This window comes from Gorilla gorilla, chromosome X (genome assembly GCF_029281585.2).
Source record: "Gorilla gorilla gorilla isolate KB3781 chromosome X, NHGRI_mGorGor1-v2.1_pri, whole genome shotgun sequence".
Taxonomy (NCBI): domain Eukaryota; kingdom Metazoa; phylum Chordata; class Mammalia; order Primates; family Hominidae; genus Gorilla; species Gorilla gorilla.
This window is the reverse complement of record NC_073247.2, coordinates 153,678,884-153,702,968: the sequence shown is the minus strand read 5'-3', so window position 1 is coordinate 153,702,968 and position 24,085 is coordinate 153,678,884.

Below are 24,085 nucleotides of genomic sequence, written 5' to 3'. Positions count from 1 at the left end.
AATGCATACAAATAACTATAAATCCATGTCAGTGGGTACACAATATGTAATGATGTAATTTGCGACAACCACAATATGAAGGGAAAGGAAGGATTGAGGTGTATGAAAGTATATTTTGTAGCTATTGAAGCTAAGTTAATATCAATGCCAGTTATGTCATTATCAACTTAGAATGTTAACATTAATCTCCAAGGTAACCACAAATAAAGTATCTAAAATTATGCACAAAGGAATGAGAATAAAAATGGCATACTGCAAAAAATAAATATGAAATAAGGCAGTACTGGAATGAGAATGAACAGGTATAAGATATATGTAAAACAAACAGAAAAACATTAGATGTAAACCCATCCTTTCTGATAACTGCTGACTCTGTTCCTCTTTCCCTCTTGGATTGGATATACTGTTTTCTTTGTCACTATCATCTCTGTCCTATTCAATTTGGATTCTACTTCCAGAAGTTCCTTCTCAGTGTGTAGCTTTTTGTTATCATTGTTGTTAATGAACATATTGATTGCTTATTTTTGAGATTTCATAGGGCTTATATCACTCTAGCACAATAAGATCTTTCTATGGTCCCTTTGCACTCTCACCTGTGAATTGGAGCCAATGTAGCTCCTGGTCAGTATTAATTAGTTTACTGAGTTCAGCATTGTAATAACTACCCTTTGGTGATCAGGGACATTTTTCTGCTTACTCCTGCAGAGTTTGCCTTATCAAATGGTTCTTCATGAGATGGCTCTTCCCACCCACTCTTATTTTGGGTTTCATGGTAAGTCCTGTCACCTGATTTTATTACAGATTTTGTTTGTGAGTTTCAAATATTTGTGTCCAAGTTACTCTGCCTTGTGAAACGATTCCTTGTTCACAGACACAACAAACACACACACACTCTATTATGGCTGTCATCTTCCTAGAATGTTCTCCTTCAGATTTCCTCTGACCTGGTCTATCTAGGTTTTGTAGCTAAAGAAGGAGCTAGATTAGGCACCTAACCAAAGTACAGTTTCAGTGGCTAGGGGCAATAGATCTAAAAGAAAAAACATTGCTACTCATGTGAATCTGTTGGATACTAAGAGGTTTTGAAATTGTGAACTATGTTTTTCAAAACTGAATATGCATCTCTCAAATAATCACCTCTACTTTTCTTTCCTTTAGTTGGGCATAGATTTGCATACAGGGCTTTTCAACTGATTGCTGAACTTGGAAATAGTGTTGAAATCTCAGTTAGGCATGCATTTGCAGCTCACTAAGATTTCCCATTGGTAGCTTATTTCATGCGCCAATAGTTTATTTAACATTTTTTCTGGTTCTTGAAACACAGTGTCATCTGTTTGAAACTATTGTTTTGGTTGTTCAGTGAGTCCTTGCCTGAATAATTTGACATACTCAGCAGCTCTGTTTAAAGAAATGACTCTGTTTAAGGTCTTTTCTTCTTCAGAAGCATAATATGTGTCAGAGGGGAATTAGGAAGAAATTACCATTGTTTAATGAATACTAAAGTAAAATCGGATTAAACATCTCTACAAATAGCCAGATCCCATGGGCCTCTTGACTGTAAAGATTGTGGAAGGTAATTATATAGTGTAATTAAATTATTTTAATTCAATTTCAAACATTGTTTTATGAATAGAACATATTCCCTGTTACGAATAGGGAATACCTTTCTTTCAGCTAAATCCTCCTTTGGGATACAAGGGAATTTGTCATTTAAATATGAGCAATAAGGGACAAAGACTTTTTAAAAAAATCCCTTGTTTTGATCTATCCAATCTGTAAATTTGGGGATTAATTTTAGCATTTGTAAGTCATGTTATTGGCCTGAAACCAAATTAAACCTTTCGAAACTTGGCTCAGTATAAACATTCAATCATTGTAGACTAAAAAAGGCAGATTTACTGTTTTGTGGTTTTCTTACCAGTTACCAAGAGGCACTTTCAACTCAGTCTTAGATAGGATTTTTAAAAATATCTAAACCTGCTTCTTATTGCCATTTGAATTGTTAGTAGAGCATGGACAGTCATTGGAGTGTTTGAAGAAATGTGTGACTAAATTCCAAACTCATTAGCCGTACGTCCAGGGTAAATATGTTTCATCACTCTGAATCTCAATTTCCTCATTTGCAAAATGAGGAGTATGACTAGATGACTTCTTTATCAGCTCTAACATTCTGTAGACCCCCAATAAAACAACTACCAACAAAAACAACTACCATGAAAGTAATTGGGCAGATATTATAACTACACTTTATAGATGAGAAAATTGGGACTTAGTGGCACAGCTAGGAAGTAGAGAAGCAAAGATTCTGAACCAGAACCCTCTGAAGCTCAATCTATTATTGTCTGGGCTGTATAATAGTACTCTCCTATGTGATTAAGGTCTATATTCATGTATACAAAAATATAATTATTGCTATTTTCTGTGACTGACTTTTCACTATAGCTTTCTCTGTGCAAACCAAAAGCTAGTGGTAGAGAAGAGAATACTATGAACACTTGTAAGACTAGAAACATAACACTGAAAGCAGTGTAGAGGCAACAAGGATCCCTTCAATGTGGGAACTTAAAATCTATTAATCTAGTTTGTGGACAGTTTAAAATAAAATAAATAGAGCATGAAGTCGTGAGTGTCAGAAGACAACCACTCACTTTTTGAAGGATCCTCAAGGATTAATATGCCACCATTCTACCTTGGACAGACTCTTTTAAAGGCAAAGAAACATCTTTGGAACATCGATTTGTTTATATATCTTTCTCCATTTACTGAAATTAATCCCCTTCTAAAGAGATACTGTATCTATTTATCTCTGTGTGCCTAGCACCTGGCCAAGTGACTGGTACTTAGAAAGCTGAAAGAATAAAATGTATGTATTTAGGGATGGGGTAGTGGAAGACAATTTATTTTTAACAGCAACAACAGCAGTGATAGCTATCAATTACTTAATGTATATTTATCAAATGCCTACTATGTGCCAAGGCATCCTTGTCTATGATACAATGAATGAAACAGACACAAATATCTGCCTCATGGAGATTACATTGAGGGAGCTAAGAAAACAAACAAAAAAGAAGTAAAAGAGGTTGTACATAGATGTTGATAAATGCAATGAAGAAAAAGAAAGCAGGGAAGGAGGTGGCGGACTGACAGAATATGAGATTGCATCTCTAAGAAGGAAGGTCAGGAAAGGCTTCACTGTAAAGATCACTTTCAAACCAATTGGACCCATTTGCCAACAACACCATACCATAAGCTTAACATACATGTATTAGTTTACTAGAACTTTCTGTAACAAACTTCCACAAATTGGGTGGGTGGCTCAAACAACAAAAATTTATTGTCTCCTTAACTAGCGGCTGGATTTCCAAGATCAAGGTATCAGCAGGATAGAGTTTGTCTGAGGGCTGAGAGAAAAGGATCTGTTCTAGGTCTCCTTGGCTTGTAGATGGTCCTCTTCAACCTGTGTCTCCTTATGTCATCTTCCCTCTATGCATATCTGTGTCCAAATTTACACTTTTTATAAGGGCACCAGTTGTACTGGATTAGGGCCCACACTAAAGACCTCATTTTAATGTGATTATCTCTGTAAAGACAATATCTCCAAATACAGTCATGTTCTGAGGTTCTGGGGGTTAGGACATCAACATAAACATTTTTAGGAGGAAAGAATTCAACCCAAAATGGTGCATTTTGTCATTTAATCCTCGCAATAACTCTGCGAGGTTAGTATTGCTATTCTTATTTTCTATGTGAGAATACTGAGACTCAAAATATTTAAGATCACAGGGGTAGTAAACTAGCAGAGCTTGGACTAGGATTCAGATATATTTGACACCAGAAGCCTTGCTGTTAACCAATATACTACTATACTTTTCCCACTCATACCTAGTCCTGAATTATCTTCCTAAAGCAAGAACAGGAGGCTGGCAGTATAACTCTTTTTGAAACATTCATTTACTCAAAATATATTTATAGAACACAGGCTAAGTACCATGCACTGTGTTAAGGACTAGTGATTCAAATAGTGGTAAAATAAAATAAACCATACTACTCTTTTCATAGAGCTTGTATTTAATCAAGTGAAACAAAAAATTACATTTATAAATGGATAATTTTAAACCAAGGTAAGTTCTCTGAAAGAAAAAAAGTAATAATTACATAAGTGTTTGTAACTCGAGAACTTGACCTAGATTGGGATGAGAGAAGTCTTCCCCGGAAACTACTTGAATTATATCTAAAGAGTGAGTAGGTATTAATTATGGAAAGACTGAAATGGGAAATGGGAGCTAGGTGAAAAGAAGAAAGTTCTAGACAGATGTAACCGCATGTGCCAAAGTACAGTCAAGAACCTGAGTTTTTAGTATAACTGAAGCTTAGAGAAACAGAAGGGGCATGTTGCAAGGTTGGAAGCAGGAAGGTAACAAATAGCTTCCAGGCTACACGAAGACTTTCAATCTTTATCTTAAGAGAATGAGATTCTACTGAAGGGGTTTGGGGAGGATGTGTAGTGTGATATTTTTATTTTGGAAGATCGCTCTGGCTGTAGTGAAGAAAATTGATCACTGAAGAACCAAATTAGAAGCATGACAAGGGATTAAAAAACTATTGTAATAGATTGTAAGAGTAGCTTGTAATAGTGCAGAAATAATAGAAGATAGAGAACAGTAGATAGATTTAAGAAATATTTAAGAGGTAAAATTGTGATAATATGATAACAGATTTAATGTTAAGATTGAATGAGAAGGATGGCAAAAGATGACTCAGTTTTCTGGATTGAGTCAATGGATAGATATAGGTATCGTTCACAAAGATGAGAAACGGTGGGAGAGGATCAGGTTGAAGGTGGGGGAAATCTTAGATTTAAAAAAGGATATGTTAAATTTGAGGAAAAGAAAGGATATTGAGAGAGTACTAGATACATAGGTCCACAGCTATGAGGAAAAACCAGTCCTGGAAATGTAAAGTTGGGAGTCATCAGCATAGAGGTGGTAATCAAAACAGAATAAAATCCAGATTAGCTTTTCATTTTCTAGCTCATTTTCTGAAAATATTGTGGGAATGGAAAATCTGTAGCAAAATAGAAAGCTCACTGGACTCAGTCAGGAAATTGGGGCTGTGATTAGAGATCCCACTGTAATTCACATTGTGTTACCCGGAAAATTATTTTCTATGGGAACGTAATTTACACAAATAAGAAGGGAAGGGGATAGACTCTTTAAACATCACGACTCTCAACTCAAATTTTCTGTGCTTCGGTGAAAGTTACAAATATGTGGATCATCCACCAACATATAAAGTTCATGGAGAAAAGCAATAGTTTCTGGACTAGATTCCAGACACGAAGCTACTTACCAGAGGCTAAATTATGATTCTGCTTGTCATATTTTTTTCTCACATGTTTGGAAAGTTTATAGTCTTGCTCTGAATTAAGATAAACCAAGGTAGACAATGGTCTCAGTTGTAATGGGGCTATGTACACAATGATCAAGAATAGATGTTTTATAGTGCTAGTAAAGGTCAAGGGAGATTAAGATTATGGGCCTTTCTTATTTCCTTTTTGCTTTTCAGGGGATACATAATTATTTTCCAAGCCATAGTTTTAAGATCATCTCTAGACATTATAATACATTTATTTTAATTACTTATACATCGCATACTTTCTAAACACCAGAATGCAGTGCTAGACATGCTGGATACAAGGATGAATGATACTTTGTATTTTACATTCACCCATGGATGGAGAAAAATAAAGAAATACATGAATAGAAAGAAACACATGAAGGAATACATAACCACTCATTGGGTAAAATCAGAAGTGCTGTTGAAAGCTAATTGAAAGAGGGTATATCTACCTTAATGTAAAGAATAAGGATAATTTTGCTATATAAAGATTGGAGGGGTGGTAATGTGAAGAAGGGAACTATTCAAGTCAACGTATTAATTTGTGGAAGTTCTAGGAAGAGACACAGAGAGTATGGAGTATTTTAGGAAACAAGAGTAGGAGTACAACCATTTTTATTAGGTACGTTAAAAACTAGCATTTAGACAAAAATATTTTGATTCATTGTATTGTGCCAAGATAATTTTCAACTTGCCTTTAACTTTTGCAAATGGAATTATATTCAAGAAATATCATGAAGGGGACACAACCCGCCAGCTTCATTAAATTTCTGAAATGCTTCTGGGAAAAATTAATATATGTGGATACCAGCCCGAATCATTTGGACTGAGCAGACTTCACTAACACACAAAACCTCTCAAATATAGGGATATTAAAAGTTTTTAATAAAGCAATGTTGATGATGGTGGTTAGAGAATTATGTATCCTTTTCCTTGTTACCTTCTCTCATTTGTTATTTCAAAGTCAATATGGTTATAAGAGCCTTTCAGAGCAAAACTTAAAACCTCAGGGCTAGGTGGCCATTTGGCAAATTCTCCTATGTATATTTTAGCAAACTCAAGTGGATAGAAACAAAATAAACTTCATTCCAGTGTAAAGTTTACTTACCCTTTGAAGAAGGTGATGCTAAATATTAGTACTGAGTAAACTCCAGTCCTCTTGTTGATCATCTCAGATGTTGGATAACTGGCAAAACCAAGATTGAAACCTTTTTTTTCATTGCTTGTTTCTATTTCCAAGAAAAATTTTATCAATAAGGTAAAGAAATAATGAGGCCTCACATGTACACAGTCCTTTATGACTTGCAAAGCCATTTCACATCTACTGTTTCAACTGGCCTCTATATTCTCTCTGCAAGTATGGCAGAAAAGAGTTTAAGGTCCTTATTTCACAGAAAAGAAACACTGAAGCTCCAGAAGTTCATTTGTTTAATGTGACAATCAGGACTGAGGCCAAGACTAGCACTCCAAAATATGGACCATTATCACAGTGCTTGAACATAACAAATAACGTACAGTGCTTACAATGTTATTTTGTTAAGCAATTCTACCCTAACACTCTGATTTCCTAAAGTGTCACAGACCTGAAATTCTATGACATTCTGCAAGGACGAAATTTAATAACACTATGTCTTACAGGCATAATTGTCAACTGTATAATATCAGATTTATAAAATTACACTCTCACATTTTATTCTCATGGGCCTCAAAATGTGCTGTAAGATTGTGTGTGTATGTGTGTTTGTGTTTGTGTGTGTGTTTATTTCTATGGTTATCTATGAATAAATAATTTAAGCATGCCATGTAATTATACTCCACTACTTATTATCTATATAATCTTATACCTAGGTATGGCCATATTATGTCAGCCCTCCTGTGTGGGTTTGTGGTCATTATGTCATTGGCACCAACTTTAACTGTAATAGCCCAAATAGTAGAGCAGAGGAATAAGGCAGAATTGATGCTTTGTTGATGCCTTCTTGCCAAATGAAAGCCAAATGATGTCATCGCATATCATCTAAATAAAGATTTCATGGGATTCCTGGGCAAGATGGCCAAATAGGAACAGCTCTGGTCTGCAGCTCCCAGCGAGATCAAGGCAGAAGGTGGGTGGTTTCTGCATTTCCAACTGAGGTACCAGGTTCATCTCATTGGGACTGGTTAGACAGTGGGTGCGGCTCACAGAGGGTGAGCAGAAGCAGGGTGGGGCGTCGCCTCACCCAGGAAGTGCAAGGGGTCAGGGAACTCCCTCCTTTAGCCAAGGGAAGCCTGTGTAGCATTCACTGGGACCTGCCTCTCTGTTGCGCTCTAAAAGTGCTAAGGCTTGAGCATGGTCTGGTTGCGACCTTTTTCTAGGAGGAGCACACATTTAGGAATGAGTAACTCTTACAGAGAGTTCAGGGATACTCACAGCAAGATAAAGCCAAGTTAACAAAAGCAAATCAACAGAGATGTTCCTGAGCTGCCTTTGAATTCACATAATAAATATGACAGGAGATAGGGTAGTTAGAGAGTGTGATTCAGGATAGTTAGGTGGTTTGAGTAGGGTTGTACACGGTGACAGATTTCTTTTTGGTTTCTTTTTTCCATTCTGCTTTCACTGGCCTGAATTAGGTGTTGATATGATAATGCAAAGTAGGACACGGCTGTGATTGGACTAAGAAACAGCTCCTGGCAGGCCTTCGGTTACCACAGGAGTAGCTTATCAGTAATGATAGTCACATCTCTTCCAGAGATGCAGAGAGGGCAACTCTCAACTTATTCCACGTGTGTTCACTGCCTCTGCCAGCCCATAAGAAATATAGTATGCAGGAATCGCGGATGGAAAAATTACCTCCTGACTATCAGGACCATGGCAGTAGCCTTTTTAACTGGTCTCCTTGTTTCTATCGTCCCCTACCCCCACCCTGAAGCAGTCTATTCTTTTTTTTTTTTTTTTTTTGAGACGAAGTTTCGCTCTTTTGCAATGGCGCGATCTCGGCTCACCACAACCTCCACCTCCTGGGTTCAAGTGATTCTCCTGCCTCAGCCTCCCTAGTAGCTGGGATTACAGGTATGTGCCACCATGCCTGACTAATTTTGTGTTTTGGGTAGAGACGGGGTTTCTCCATGTTGGTCAGACTGGTCTTGAACTCCCAACCTGAGGTGATCCGCCCGCATCAGCCTCCCAAAGTGCTGGGATTACAGGCATGAGCCACTGCGCCTGGCCAGAAGTCTATTCTTTATATAGCAGGAACAGGGATTTTTTGTTGTTGTTGTTTTTAAGAGACAAGGTCTCTTTATGTTGCCCAGGCTCACCCTTGAACTCCTGGGCTGAAGCAACCCTCCCACATCAGCCTACTGAGTAGCTGGGACTACAGGCATACATTCACGCTCAGTTCAAAGTGACCTTTTAAAAAGGGCAATAAGCTCAAAGTAGCTCTGTGTCTAAAACCCTCCAATGACTTATAGGTAAACTTAGAATAAATCACAAAAGCCTGAAAGTAGACTATAAGCTGCTATGAGATCCAGTGTGTTGTCATCTATCCCATCTCATCACCCACCCTTCTCTAACTTGGTTACTCTCTTCCAGCTACACAGACTTTCTTGCTCTTCTTGAAACATAACACAGTTATTCACATCCTTGGATCTGGGTGTAAGTGCTGGATCTCTGCCTGGAAGATTCTCCCCTCAGAAATCCACTGAGTGACTCCTAGTGATTTCAGTCTTAGCTTAAATGTCACCTCTTTCCCTGATGGTGTAATCTCAAGTGCATCAGTCAACCCAGCCCCACTCCAGATTCCTTGTTGGCACAAAATGGCACTGGTACAGAGAATATTCCAAACCAAAGGGAATTGGTAAAATCCAGAGCCTTTGCACTATACTTTCTGGCTTCATCTACCTCATATAAAAAGTAGAATTTGATTTCTACTCCTAAAACGGATTCCTGTAATTCCCGTGATTCTTTCCTTTCATCATTCTATTACCATAGGGACTTCAATTTCAGTTATTTATAATGTAAGTATCCACTGTTTAAAAGAGGCTGCACTATCAAACAACAATTTAAAAGCCACTAATCTGGTTTAATTTTTACTTCCTTTTCCAGATGAGAAGGCCGTGGGAAGCAAAGGCAGTTGCCTCAAGTACCCACTCAGTTAGAGGAAAAGTCAGAATCAAAACCCAATTGTCTCTCCTCCTACTCTTGAGTTCTTTCCACAACCACAGACTGTGGTATGCATCAAAGAATATTTTGTATAAAACTCTCAGTAGCTATAAATATGAAGTCATTGCAAACTGTCAGTGAAACAATAAGGATTTTGTTGTACTGTGTTTTGTCTTGTTTAGGAAATAGAAAAACATGACATAGGTTTAATATATGGATTATAAAAGAAATTTCCATAAAGGTGTTTAGATGTGAACTAAATTATCCAATATTTCAAAGGGCAGAAGGTAGTGTATATTTAGTATATGTTAAATATAGTTTCTTCTTCAATACATCTTTGAATAGTTATTCACTTCCTTCTAATTTGCCATGACCTCATTATTATTCCAATATAATAGAGAAACAAAGGACATAACTGGCAACTTTTTTGGATTATTCATTATGAACTGTTTCTGAAGAGTTGTACACATATAATGAAGGTCTGAGGATTTATTTTTCTTCTGATTTGGAAAAGTGTCCTGCAAAGACTTCAAAATGTGTACTTTTACTTTGTAAAAAGGCTTATTATGAGCACAGAAAAAATATCCATCTTTTTCTGGACATACACGAAACAGCATAAATTATATCAGTGAAATAATACTAATTCAGTAAAACATGGCTCAGCAAACTACAATCAAAACATTAGAAGAAATTCAAAATACGAAACAATGAATAAAAGACATCACTTATTCTGAAGATTTCAGGCAGGAGGTGATGAAACATGTCTTATTGTTTCTGGAGACCGTTAGGTGACTTACTGTAAAAATACAAGCAGATGGTTGGAAATCTGGGATCTGTAGTAAGCAAGAAAACAAATCTCACTGAAAAATTGAGTAAAGAATAGAAGCAATGAGCAGAGCACTACTTTTCATGTTAAGACAAAGATTCATTTCTTACAAGGTCTGAGATCTCACCACAGGCTTGTGTTAATGGTCAACACACATCAAGAAGAGAGAATTTACTGGGCGGGAAAACACAGAGATGGTCCCCAAAGACACTGTTACCATGATAAGCAAGCTTCCTGCCATAGTCACAACCGCCTCCCACTTCTGAAAGTTTACCCATTGTTTTTTTGGATATTTATAGCTTGTTATGAGCACTGACATTACTATTGAGGGATACTACAATGTAGGGGGGTAAGAGTATGGTGCTAGAGCCAGAAGGTGGGATTTAAGTCTTGCTAGCAATACAAAATTGGGCAAGAAATTTAACTTCTCTTTGCTTTAGTTTCTTTATCTATGAAAAGGGGCAGTAATGAGTTCCTAAGAGTAATTAAGCCTATTAATCTGTTTTTACATATTAGTTGATTAGAATCATGGATAACACATGATTGCATTGTCAGCTATAACCATAATTATTACATAATCACTACTGACCCAGAAATTACCTCAAGAATTTTACAAGAGTACATACATGTGTGCTTGTGCACATACACATACATACAAACTGTTTCTTGATAACCTGTCATACACCAGGCACTATGTTTAAAATGTAACAAATGATTTTGTTCACTATTCACTAATGATTTGTTCACAGATAATTTTATTCAACTGCATAATAAAAGGGATTATACTGATAATAACAATGACTGTTAGTAAAACAGCAAGTGTCAATGTTTCATAAGTGCTTACTCTGCATCTTGTGTTACAGTAAGTGCTCTGCTCTGCATGAATTATGTCATTAATCTTCAAAACTACATTCTGTGTTATGTACTGTCACTATGTCTGCTTAATTGCATGAGAAAAAATGAAGTAGACAGATGTTTAGTGTCTTGCTTAAGGTATTAATAATACATCTGGTGACTGGTAGAGCCTGGATTCAAATCCAATTCTGCTGACTTTAGAGTCCATACTTCCAACAACCACCTATCAGTGTCAACGACTTCCCCTATCTTGAGAGCCTGCAATCTCCTCCAAGGCATTCATAGTCAAGCCTCAAAGTGAGATGTTAATTTGCTTTCCAAGGTTTCTGTGACACTAAGTTTACCTGGCTCTTTTCCTATCTCACCAGTTCCTCCTCAGTGTCCTTTGCTGGTTTCTCCTCATATCCCTGCACAATAAGTGTTTGAAGGGCCCAGAGCTCACTCCCTGGACCTCTTTGCTTTTTTATCTACACTTGCTCCTTTGGTGATCTTGTCCAATTGCATGGCTTTAAGAATAATCTATAGTTGAAAGACTCCCACATTTATAATCTTGCCAGTTGTTCTCCTAAACACCAAGCTAGTATACCCAATAGCCTAGTTAACACCTCTGCTTGAACATCCAATAGGTATCTCAAACATAAAATATTCAAACCAAGTTCCTGATTTTCCCTTCAAATCTGCTCCTTTCTCAATCTTTCCTACTTCAGAATTTGCAATTGCATCCTTTCCATTGATCTGTCCAAAATCCTTAGTCATCCTGACTCTTCTTTTCCCACCACTCCCCTGCATGTTAACTCATGAACAAACATTCTCAATTCTACAAATGAGATATTTCTTGAGTCCATAAATTTCTCACTATTCTCACCACTAGGATGTGAGCCCAACCTACCATTATCTGTCATCTGGACAACTGCAATTAACTCTACCACTGATTTCTAGCTTGCGTTCCGGCCATCTAAACAGCATTCTTTTTGCAGTAGTGTTTTCTACACGTAAGACTCTGTTCTACGTGCTTTACCTACATTAACTCAATTTTGATACAACCCTATGAGATAAGTTCTACTTTTCTTCCCATTTTACAGATAATGAAATAAATGCTCAGATACGTGAGGTAATCTGGCCAAGGAGAAATTGTACAACAATCTTAGTCATACTCCTTCCACAGGGCCTTGAAGCTTGAGCAATCTAGTAATTTCATTATTAGGGCTTTGTGTGAGAAAATAAAGTTACACAAAATAGATGTCTGAAGGCATTCATTAAAATATTAACTATAATTGGGAAATTTCAGCAACAATTTAAAGGTATCCAAACAGAAGAATGGTTAAATAAATCAGAATATATTATACTGATATAATAAAATATTAAACTATCAACTCTATGGGGATGGTTTAATATCAAACTATCAGGGCCCTGGGCCCAGCCCAGGAAACTATTTTTTTTTCCTCCTAGGCCTCCTGGCCTGTGATGGGAGGGGCTGCCGTGAAGATCTCTGAAATGCCCTGGAGACACTTTCTCCATAGTCTTAGCTATTAACATTCGGCTTCTCTTGACTGAAGCGTATCATCCTCTTGATTTACATGTATTGAGATTACAGGGTATGTTATGAACAAATACTTCATGTGTGGGATAGTACCAGTTTGAAGCTACATTTAGCCCACTATGCGAATTTAAAAATGTCTCAGGAGGTGGTAGGGTAGGTACTATTTGGCGTCTCTTTGAATGAGTCAGTTGAATTATATACACTCAAGAGGGCTTTCTGAAGATATATTTGCCTGGAAATTTTGAAGAGGGACAAGTTCCCAAAAAGGATAGCATAAAAATCTGCATTGATGTCTTATCCTGGCTCCATGGACTCTAGTTTGAGCACTATGGATAGTCTGCAGGAAGAAACTAAAATAATTGTTCCATGAAGAGCTCCTGTGCACCAGGCACAAACATTTCCCCTGAGCTGTCTACTCTACTCCCTTCACGCTTTGCCTGGAAAGCCCCTATATACATTTCTGGTTCCAGCTTACCTGTCATTTCCCCTTAGAAGTCCTGCCTGCCAGCCCAACCTTTATGTTTCCTTAGTATCTTTTTCACTTATCATAGCACTTATCACATTTTACTGTAATTATTTAATTTTTGTCTTCCTCTAGACTATAAACTTCTAGAGGATGAGGGCATGTCTGTTTCAAAAACTACATCTGTCTTGTTTAGTTTTGATTATGCAACTCCTAGCATTATCTTTGAATCACAGTGGGTCATCAATAAAACAGTAATAGTGTAACCAAATTATTTTCTAATTCAAAAGCTATATTACTTTGCCATCTAAAGGAATACTGGAAAACAAAGAGAATATTAACTGAAGCCCTAAAAGAAGTGACAGGGAATTATATTGCATACCATTCAGAACTATGTTCTAAAAATCTTCACACAACTGTCCTGAGTATCACTAATCAATGTTTAATGTTCACTATTCTCCTTTTGTTTTGCACAAGAAAAGCAAATAATCCTAACTAAACCAAAACCAAGCAACCAACCAAGCAATCTACATCTGTTTTTCTCCTTTGTGTCTTCTCTGCCTTCTTTCCTATTTTAGACCTTCCACTCTTAAGAAAATAACTCCAGGTAATTCTAGGTTTTCTTTACTGGCCACAATTTAATAGCTCAAGCATATTGCCCCTATCAGTTGCAACAAATGCTTAGACAATTCATTTGCTAGAATAACAAAAGACGCTTTATACTTAAGAGATTGGAGTGAAGGATGGGACAGGGGTGGATTAGTCAAGATAGGAGAGGCAATGTTGCTAACAAATATGATCTGCTCTCAGACCAGTTAATTGCAAGCTAGAAAGTTTTCTGACAAGCAGTTACGTAGGAGCTCAAGCTGCTTCTATCCTGGGGCTTGCGGTTTCCCTGGTATCAAATAGCCAGTGGGAGGTTGCGGCAGTATGTGGACAAGCCACACTAGTTCCATCAACTTTGGCCTGTATGTGACATTTATAACTTCCACTCACATTCTAATGGCCAGAACCAGGCACATGGCCAATCTAATTGCAAAGGAGACTTAAAAATGTAAAAGTGAAGATGGTTATCAGTGAGCACTAACATTCCCTTTCACATGAGACAAGGAGAGGCCAAGAATATGATTCATGAATAGACTTGCCTTTGTCATAGAAATACGGTACAGAACAAGATATTTTTGAGTTTCTGTCAATGTTATTTTACTGTTATTTTCTTATTAAAATGTGATTTTATTTATTATTTATTACAATGTTGTAAGAAAGATTTTCTAAATATTATTTAATATCTTTCACAATCAAATTTAAGTATGAACCAGTGTGTCCCACTCTCTCTATATGTGATGGAGAGAAAATGGCAGTTTAAGAAAATGAAAGTAAAATAACTGACAACCATCTTAAGATCAATGTTTTAGTTGTCTACTGCTATGTAACAAATTATTCCAAAATTTAACAGGTTGAGTAAACAAACATCTTAAAGTTTCTGTGGCCCAAAAATCTGGCAACAACTGGGTGCTTATGATTCAAGTATTCCATGGCGTTGCAGTCAAGCTGTTAGCTGGGATTGGGAGTCTTAGCTGAATGCTTGATCAGGGAAAGAGGTAAGATATTTCTAAGCTCACTCATGTGATTGTTGGCAGTACTTAATTGTTTGTAACTATAAACCTTTCTGCAGGGCTAAATCACAACAGAGCAACTGGCTTCCCTGAGGGTGACTGATCCAAGACAATGAGATAAATCAACTAAGTCAGAAGTCATAGTATTTAAATAACTTAATCTCAGAAGCGATATACCATAATGTATACCATATTTTATTTGTTAGAAGTGAAACAATAAGTCCAGCCCACACACAACAGGAGATTATAACACATGAAAATTAATGCTAGGAGGATGGGGTCATTGGAGATATATCTTGGAGGCTGCATATTAGTAATTTTCAAAACAAAATCTTTACAAAATTTTTTAAAAAATTTATATACCACTTGAAACTGTAAAGCCACTAGAAGAAACCAGGGAAAATTCTTTATGACATTGGACTGAGCAAGTATGTTTTGGATAAGACCCCAAAAGCACAGGAAAGAAAAGCAAAAATAGACAAAGGGAATTGTATCAAACCAAAAAGCTCTATACAACAAAGTAAGCAATTAACAAAGTGAAGAGAAAACTCATGGACTGGGAGAAAATATATGCAGATTACACATCTGAGAAAGAGGTAATATCTAAAATACATAAGGAACTCAACGCAACGGCAAGAAAACAAAAACCAATTAGAAAATTGGCAAACTATCTGAGCAGACATTTCTCAAAAGAAGAGATAGACATGATCAACAGATATGTGAAAAAATGCTCAACATCTCTAGTCATCAGAGAAATGAAAATTAAAACCATGAGATATCGCCTCACAACTGTTAGAATGGCTATGATAAAAAGGACAAGTAATAACAAGTGTTTGTGAGAATGTGGAGAAAAGGGAACCCTTGTACACTGTTAGTGGGAATGTAAAATAGTGCAGACACTTTGGAAAATGGTATGGGAATTTCTCAAAAAATTCAAAATAGAATTACCATATCATGGAGCAATCCCACTTCAGGGTATATATCCAAAGGTATTAAAGTCAATATGCTGAAGAGATGTGTGCATTTTTATTTCATGTTTATGTCATGTTTATTTCAGCATTTTTCACAATAGCCAAGTTATGGAATCAACCTAATTGTCCATCAATGGATGAATGGATAAAGAACATGTGGCATATTTATACAATGGAGTACTATCCAGGATTAATAATAGAGAAAAAGTTTGTCATTTACAATGACATGGATGAAACTGGAGGACATTATGCTAAGTGAAATAAGCCAGGCACAGTATACAATTGTATTAGTCCATTTTCATACTGCTATATAGAACTACCCGAGACTGGGTAATTTATAAACTAAAGAGGTTTAATTGACTCACAGTTCTACATGGCTGGGGAGGCCTCAGGAAACCTGCAATTACGTCAGAAGGCTAAGGGGAAGCAAGGCATGTCTTATGTGGTGGCAGGAGACAGAGAGTGAGATGGAGAATGTGTCACACTTTTAAACCATCAGATCTCATGAGAACTTACTCTCATGAGGATACCATGGGGGAAACTGCTCCAGTGATCCAATCACCTCACACCAGGCCCCTCCTCTAACACTTGGGGATTACAATTCAAGAGATTTGGGTGGGTACACAGAACCAAACCATATTATTCTGCCCCGACCTCTCCCATATCTCATGTCCTTCGCACATTTCAAACTGATCATGCCTTCTTGGCAGTCCCTTAAAGTCTTAACTTATTCATTAACTCAAAAGTACAGGTCCAAATTCTCATCTGAGACAAGGGAAGTCCTTGCTGCTACCTATGAGCCTGTAAAATAAAAAACAAGTTAGCTACTTCCAAGATACAACCCCCCACCAAGGCTTGGGGCTTGCATCTGAAGCAAAGGCCTGAGCTGTACCTTAGCCCCCTATAAGCCATGGCTGTAGCTGGAGTGACTGGAACACAGAGCACCATGTCCCAAGACTGCACAGAGCAGTGAGGCACCCAGCTGAGGAAAACATTTTTTCCACCTAGGCCTCTGGGCTTGTGATGGGAGGGGCTGCTGTGAAGACCTCTGAAATGCCTGGGAGACACTTTCCCCATTGTCTTGGCTATTAACATTCGGCTTCTCTTGATTTATGCAAATTTCTTCAGCTGGCTTGAATTTCTCCCCAGAAAAATGGGATTTTCTTTTCTACCACATGGTCAGGCTGCAAATTCTCCCAACTTTTATGCTCTGCTCCCCTTTTAAACATAAGTCTCAGTTTCACACCATCTCTTTGTGAATTAATATGACTGTATACATTCAGAGAAAGCCAGGTGAAATCTTAAACACTTTGCTGCTTACCTATTTAACAAATGGTGCTGGGAAACCTGGCTAGCCATATGCAGAAAACTGAAACTGGACCCCTTCCTTACACCTTATACAAAAATTAACTCAAGATGGATTAAAGACTTAAATGTAAAACCCCAAACCATAAAAACCCTAGAACAAAACCTAGACAATACCATTCAGAACATGGGCATGGGAAAAGACTTCATGACTAAAACACCAAAAGCAATGGCAACAAAAGCCAAAATTGACAAGGATCTAATTAAACTAGAGAGCTTCCGCACAGCAAAAGAAACTCTCATCAGAGTGAAAAGGCAACCTACAGAATGGGAGATTTTTTTTTGCAATCTACCCATTTGACAAAGGTCTAATATCCAGAATCTACAAGGAACTTTTAAACAAGTTTACAAGAAAGAAACCAAACAACTCCATCCAAAAGTGGGCAAAGGATATGAACAGAAACTTCTCAAAAGAAGACATTTATGCAGCCAACAAACATACGAAAAAAAAGACTCATTATCACTGGTCATTACAGAAATGCAAATTAAAACCACAGTGAGATACCATCTCACTCCAGTTAGAATGGTAATTATTAAAAAGTCAGGAAACAACAGATGCTGGCAAGGCTGAGGAGAATAGGAACGCTTTTACACTGTTGGTGGGAGTGTAAATTAGTTCAACCTTTTTGGAAGACAGTGTAGCAATTCCTCAAGTATCTAGAACTAGAAATACCATTTGACCCGGCAATCCCATTACTGGGTATATACCCAAAGGATTATAAATCATTCTACTATAAAGACATATGCACACGTATGTTTATTGAAGCACTATTTACAATAGAAAAGACTTGGAACTAACCCAAATGCCCATCAATGATAGCCAGGATAAAGAAACTGTGGCACATATACACCATGGAATACTATGCAGCCATAAAAAAGAATGAGTTCATGTCCTTTGCAGGGACATGGATGAAGCTGGAAGCCATCATTCTTAGCAAACTAACACAGGAACAGAAAACCAAACACCACATGTTCCCACTCGTAAGTGGGAGTAAAACAATGAGAACACATGGACACAGGGAGGGGGACATCACACACTGGGGACTGTCAGGGGGTAGGGGGAAAGGGGAGGGAGAGCAATAGGACAAATACATAAGGCATGTGGGGCTTAAAACCTAGATGATGGGTTGATAGTTGCAGCAAACCACTATGGTACATATATACCTATGTAACAAACCTGCACGTTCTACGCATGTATTCCAGAACTTAAAATTAAAAAAGAAAAAGAAATTTCTTCTGCCAGATACCCTAAATCATCTCTCTCAAGGTCAAAGTTCCACAGATCTTCAAGGCTGAGGCAAAATGCTGCCAGTCTCTTTGCTAAAACATAGCAAGTGTGACCTTTATCGCAGTGCCCAATAAGTTCCTCATCTCCATCTGAGACCACCTCAGCCTGGATGTCATTGTCCATTTCACTATTATCATTTTGGTCAAAACCATCCAATAAGTCTCTGGGAAGTTCCAAACTTTCCCACATCTCCCTATATTCTTCTGAACCCTCCAAACTGTTCCGACCTCTGCGCATTACCCAGTTCCAAAGTTGCCTCCATATTTTCAGGTGTCTTTAGAGCAGTGCCCCAAACTCCAGTACCAATTTTCTGTATTAGTCTGTTTTCACACTGCTATAAAGAACTACCTGATACTGGGTAATTTATAAAGGAAAGACATTTAATTGAAGTATATTTCTGCACGGCTCTGGGGCGGGGGTTGTTCAGGAAAATTACAATCATGTCAGAAGGCTAAGGGGAAGCAAGACACATCTTACATGGCAGCAGGAGAGCAAGAGGAGGGAAGTACCACACTTTTAAACCATCATACCTCATGAGAAATCACTCACTATCAGGAGAACAGCATGGGGGAAACTGTCCCCATGATCCAATCACCTCCCACCAGGTCCCTCCCTCAACATGTGGGGATTACAATTTGAGATGAGATTTGGGTGGGAACACAGAGCCAAACCATATCAATGATCTTATATGCAGAACCTAAAAATGCTGATCTAACTGAAACAGAGTCTAGAAAAGTGATTACCAGTTGCTGAGGAGTGGGGAATGGAGAGGGCTGGGGAAAGAGAAGCTGTTAATCAAGAGTACAAACTCTCAGTTTGACTGGAGGAGTAAGATAAATATATTGCACTGCATGGAGATAAATCAACTGAGTCAGAAGTCACAATATTTTAATAACTTAGCCTCAGAAGTAACATACCATAACTTCTGCTATATTTTGTTAGAAGTGAGTCAATAAGTTTAGCTCACACTCAGTGGGAGAGACCATGGTTAATAAAAATGTATATTACAAAATTGCTAGAATAACATATTTTAAATATTTTCATCACAAAAAGAGATCAGTTAGCGTGATAACGGACACATTATTAGCTTGGTTGACTCTTTCTTCAATGTATACATAGATAAAAATGTCATATTATACCTCATAAGTATATACCATTATTATTTGTTCATTAAAAAAATCTTATTTTTAAAACTAAAGTGTTAATGCTGTTTTCTGAGGTATTAGAATAAAATATCTTAGTTAAATACTGTAGCCATGAAACTAAAATACACATTGTTGAAATGTCAATAAAGCCAGATATTATAAATTTCCTCTGAAATAAAACTCATGTTCTGAGAGATTTTCAATATGTAATTTACAGCTCCTATCCTAACTGATAATTGTGTTCTTGCTTTCCAGATAGAGACTTTGAAAAAAAAATATTTTTGACATTGCTACCTTGGGAATATGAAGATAAAAAACCAGTTTGTGATGTCGCATTTAGTTATGAAAAGCCATCCGCTTTTGAAAGGCATTTCAAATTTTCTGTTCTAGCAGGTTTCCTTCAGAGCACTATTGAGGTGATAGCCCATCATGCTATAAAAATCCCAGAAGGATTTTCCTGACACATTGAGCAAAAGGCAATTCTGAACCAAAAAAAAAAAGAGAGAGAGAGTATATTCTACTTTGCCAAAGAACCTACTTTTTTTAACTTTTATTTCAAGTTCATGGGTGCATGTGCAGGTTTGTTATATAGGTAAACTTGTGTCTTAGGGGTTTGTTGTATAGATCATTTCATCACCCAGTTATTAAGCCTAGTACCCATTAGTTACTTTTCTGATCATCTCCTTCCTCCGACCCTCCAATAGGCCCCAGTGTATGTTGTTTCCCTCTATGTGTCCATGCGTCCTCATCATTTAGCTCCCATGTGTAAGTGAAAACATGAGGTATTTGGTTTTCTGTTCCTGTGTTAGTTTGCTAAGGATAATGGCCTCCAACTCCAGCCATGTCCCTGCAAAGGACACGATCTTGTTCTTACTTTTACGGGTCATCAAGTTAGCTCACATTTTTAAAAAGTCTTTCTAATGTCAAAAAAGCACTATCTTCTGAAGAGATAATTATAATTCTATGGGCAAAGACAGAAATCAAAATGTCCAAAGTCACTTAATGATTATATACATGAAATATGTTTCCTAATAAGATTTTTTTAAAATGGAACGCACACGCGTGCACACACACTGACAGAACTTTTATTCTGCAATTTTTTCATTATTCAGCCAATCTCAATCCTTTACTTTGCCACAGGAATAATCTTTTTCTTTTTTTTTTTTTTTTGAGAAGGAGTCCCCTTCTGTTGCCAGGCCAGAGTGCAGTGGCGCTATCTCAGCTCACTGCAACCTCCACCTCCTGGGTTCAAGTGATTCTCCTGCCTCAGCCTCCCAAGTAGCTGAGACTGCAGGCACGTGCCACCATGCCCAGCTAATTTTTGTATTTTTAGTAGAGACAGGGTTTCACCATGTTGGCCAGGATGGTCTCGATCTCTTGACCTTGTAATCTGCCCGCCTCAACTAGGAATAATCTTTCTACACAGAGGTCTGATTGTGTCACTCTCTGGCTTCTAATCTGTCAATGATTCCAAACTGTCAAATTCCTTAGAATGTTTAAGTCTCCTTATGGGCTGTATAGGCTCATACCGTAAACTTTTGTTCCAAGAACTACTGCAGGAACATATCAGGAAAGCCCAGAGAATCCACAGATCCTTTCAAGGAAGTGGCTTCCCACTGCAGGCTCCATGAGACAGCCAAAAAACCACGAATGCCCAAGTTTGAAAGGGGGAAAGTCTATCTCGAACACACATCTTCACTGCAAAGCCTGAAGGTTTAGATCATGGGAGAAGGATTGGACCTTACCTGGAGCTGAGATGAATTTAGAGACCTGAGCGAAATATAAGGGTAAAGGAAGCAGTGGAAAGAGCTCTGTGGACACTCTCCGTCCCCAGGGAAGCCATTCCTGACTTGTCTCATAGGGGTCCCTGGGGAGGCCTGCCAGTGGAATTGGAGGAAGACCAGAAGGAGAAAGAAACTTGCAGCTCAACTTTGTAACAGTTTTGACTGAACACAAAGTTTCCTAGACAGAATCCTGAGTACAGGGTGAACAGAGGGTACAGATATGAGTACAGAAACCACAGCAGAAAGGGAGGCATGAAACCTGAAAGCCACGCTTGCTTCTCAGCAGGGAGGCTTGTAGACTAGGGCAAATTCTCAGCCCTGCTTAGCAGCTGCCTGGAAATAAACTTGGTGCTGTTGGAGGAGCGAGCACAGTGGCAGTGAGACCAGCTATTCAGGCTGTGTGGGAGCTGAGTGAGGCCTGTCACTGCTGGCTTTATCCCACTTCCCTTGTGACCTGTATGATGCAGCAGAAGCATCCATAATCCCCCTCAGAACATAACTCCTGAGAACCACAACCCCTCCCGGACAGCAGCCGCAGCAAGCCCCACCCAAAAAGAGCCTGAGAACAGACATACGGAAACCTGCCTCCACGTGATGGTCTTTCTCTACCCACCCTGGTAACCAAACACAAAGAACATCATCTCTTGGGAGCTCTACAGCCTTGCCCACTGCCTGAGAAACCCAAATACTTATCCAGGAGACCCTAGGGCAAGCTTATATCCTCCCTATGCTACCACAGCTGGTGCTTTCTTGAAAGTACCACCTCCTGGCTGGAGACCAACCGACACAAAACTAGCACACTAAACAAAACTACACCCAAAGGCCCTCACAGAGTCCACTGCACTCCCTGCTACCTCCACCAGAGCAGGTGCTGGTATCCATGCTTAGAGACCTGAAGATGGATCACATCACAGGACTCTTTGCAGATACTCCCCAGTACCAGCCCAGAGCCCTGTAGCTTCACTGGGAGGCTAGACACACAAGATAAATAATCACTGCAGTTCGGCTCTCAGAAAGCTACATCCCTAGGGGGATGGGGAGAGTACCACATCAAGGGGGCACCCTGTGGGACAAAAGAATCTGAACAGCAGCCCTTGAGTCCTAGATCTTCCCTTTGACATAGTCTACCCAAATGAGATGGAACCAGAAAAACAATTATGTTAATATGACAAAAGAAGGTTATTTTACACAACCAAAAGATCACACAAGTTCACAAGCAATGGATCCAAACCAAGAAGAAGTCTCTGAATTGCCAAAAAAATAATAATCATAATTCAGAAGGTGGATTATTAAGCTACTCAAAGAGGCACAAGAGAAAGGTGAATACCAACTTAATTTAAAAGATAGAGGATATGGACCGAAAAATCTCCAGAAGAATAGATACCATAAATAAAAAACAATCACAAATTCTGGAAATGAAGGACACACTTAGAGAAATGCAAAATATACTGGAACATCTCCGCAATAGAATTGTAAAAATAGAAGAAATAACTTGAGAGCTCAAAGACAAGGCTTTCAAATTAACCCAATATGCCAAAGACAAAGAAAAAAGAATAAAAAAAAATGAACAAAGCCTCCAAGAAGTTTGGGATTATGTTAAATGACCAAACCCAAGAATAATTGGTGTTCCCAAGGAAGAAAAGAAATCTAAAAGTTTGGAAAGCATATTTGAGGGAATAATTGAGAAATACTTCCCTGGCCTTTCTAGAGATCTAGACATCCAAATATAAGAAGCTCAAAGAATACCTGGGAAATTCTTCACAAAAAGATCATTGCTTAGGCACATAGTCATCAGGTTATCTAAAGTCAAGATGAAGAAAGAATCTTAAGAGCTGTGAGGCAAAAGTATCAGGTAACCTATAAAGGAAAACCTATAAGATTAATAGCAGATTTCTAAGCAGAAACATTATAAGCTAGTGTTTATTGGGGTCCTATCTTTAGCCTCCTTAAACAAAACAATGATCAGCAAAGAATTTTGTATCCAGAATAAACTAAGCTTCATAAATGAAGGAAAGATACGGTCATGGGCCGGTCGCAGTGGCTTATGCCTGTAATTCCAGCACTTTGGGAGGCAGTGGTGGGTGGACCACCTGAGATCAGGAGTTCGAGACCAGCCTGACCAACATGGTGAAACCTGTCTCTACTAAAAATACAAAAAAATTAGCCAGGCATGGTGCCACATGCCTGTAACCCCAGCTACTCAGGAGGCTGAGGCAGGAGAATCACCTGAATCCGGGAGGCAGAGGTTGCAGTGACCTGAGATCATGCCATTGTATTCCTGCCTGGACAAGAAGAGTGAAACTCTGTCAAAAAAAAAAAAAAGAAAAGAAAAGAAAAAGAGAATTCACCACTACCTAGCCAGCACTACAAGAACTGTTAAAAGGAGCTCTAAATCTTGAAACAAATTCTCAAAATACACCAAAATAAAACCTCCTTAAAGTATAAATCTCACAGGACCTATAAAAACATGACATAATTTTAAAAAAAAGGTATTCAGGAAACAACTAGCACAATTCATATAATAGTACCTTAATTCTCAATACTAACATTGACTGTAAATGGTCTAAATGCTCAACTTGAAAGATACAGAGTGACAGAATGGATAAGAATTCCTCAATCAAGTATCCGCTGTCTTCAAGAGACTTGCCGAACACATAAGGTCTCACATAAACTTAAGATAAAGGGGCAGAAAAA